Consider the following 1,830-nt stretch of genomic DNA (forward strand, 5'->3'; position numbering starts at 1 on the left):
AACGAAGACACTAAGCCTTGAAGGAGAGTGGACACCGAACGGTGTCATAGCTTTGTTGGCCAAAGAAAACAATATCTGCTAGCAGTGGGCTTGGGTTTAGAGTTGAAGGAGAGTGGACATATCTACTAGCATTGCGCCAGCGAAAACACTGAGACTGAGCTGTTACAAATGGTATTAGAGCCAGACATCGGACAGTGTGCCAGCGAAGACACTAAGCCTTGAAAGAGAGTGGACATCGAATGGTGTCATAGCTTTGCTGGCCAAAGTAAACAATATCTACTAATAGTGAGCTTGAGCTGTTACAACTATTTTTCCGATATTTCTCTTTCTACTCCTAAATATTATCGGGATATTCACGTATGAATTAATCCATAAAGTCTAGCCAAATTTCAGACCAAACATTATCCTATAAGGTTTTATTAATATACATTCATATATATATATATAGCCCAACAAAACAACAGGAATGCTACTTTTCATATTGATCGAACTTTAAAGAAGGAAGCTCAAGCAATTCAAGAGAACTTATCTCCATCTCCTTTGCTAGAGCTCTTCTCACTTTCTTTGCTGGTTGAACGACGTGATTGATAATCGGTGCAGCTGACAGTAGCTCCGGGAGCCCAGGTCTTCCGAGCTGTAATGCAGTAGAACCGTCCGGGGGAACGCACGATATTGGATTCACTGCTCAAACAAGAAAATATGCTATTATAGCTTCGTATCGTTTAACATGTCATGCAGGGTCTAAAGGGGCAAACAGAAAACAAGTACCTCCGCCTGATTCGAGCTTGGAACCATCACATGATGCATTGATATGGGCACGACGCTTCCTCACGTAATTTTCCTGCAGAGGCTTCGGGATTTGAAACGAAAATCGTCTCATCGATATACCTTCTGTTTGGTACTCTGGATGTTCAACCAAGTATCTATGGAACAAGATGAACAGACATGGCCACAGATTGTTCATAAAAAGTTAATCAAGAAAAGATAATAAACATTAAGACAACAAAATCTGAAGCATGATATAGAACGACGTACTTCTGGATATCGACCATCGAACGAAGTTTCTTTCCTGACGGTGCAATATAATACCTGATAACAATAAATGATCTTCCGTATTGAAAACGTTTTGTTGGTGCATGAATCTCTTAGGTAAAGAACTAGATGCTCGAAATTTACATGGCTCGTACCGGATAGCGACTATCTATCTAAGTTTTAACAGTAAGAACAAAGAGTGGGAGAGAATAAGAAATAATGTAACAATGAGAAGAAAAACGACTCGGTCTCTTTACGAACGAATCGAATCGTTGACCTCTATGATAACAGCAATGGAAATGTAAATAACTTTGGAATGGTGATAATGGTGATTTGTGGCAAAATGAAGGCAGGAAAGGAAAAATGATTGTATATAGATGTCTAATCATAGGACTTTTACTAAGAAAGCGTAAGCGCCACCCTAAGGCCCGGACTTTGGGGAGATCGGGGATTTTCTCTATTAAGCTCACTCGAAGATTTGAACATGTGACCTCAAGGTTGAGGAACGTGTTACTTAGAGACCACAAACATAGTATAATTATAACGACCCAGGCCCACCGCTAGCAGATATTGCTAGGGAGAGGTTTCCACACCCTTATAAAAAATGTTTCAATCTCCTCCCCAACCGATGTGGGATCTCACAATCCACCCCCCTTCGGGACTCCACGTCCTTGCTAACACACCGTTTCGTGTCCCCCCCTTCGGGGCCCTGCATCCTTGCTAACACACCATCTCGTGTCCCCCCCTTCGGAGCCCCGCGTCTTTGGTGGCACGTCGCCTTGTCCCCCCCCCCCCCCC

General features: G+C 42.6%; 1 pseudogene; it reads right to left on the bottom strand.

Annotated features, from left to right (window-relative positions):
• Positions 1–365: 365 nt before the first annotated feature.
• Positions 366–1,830, bottom strand: part of LOC111444247 — a 5,678-nt pseudogene continuing 4,213 nt past the window's right edge.

The sequence above is a fragment of the Cucurbita moschata genome, unplaced genomic scaffold (assembly GCF_002738365.1).
Source record: "Cucurbita moschata cultivar Rifu unplaced genomic scaffold, Cmos_1.0 Cmo_Scf00006, whole genome shotgun sequence".
NCBI classification, from domain to species: domain Eukaryota; kingdom Viridiplantae; phylum Streptophyta; class Magnoliopsida; order Cucurbitales; family Cucurbitaceae; genus Cucurbita; species Cucurbita moschata.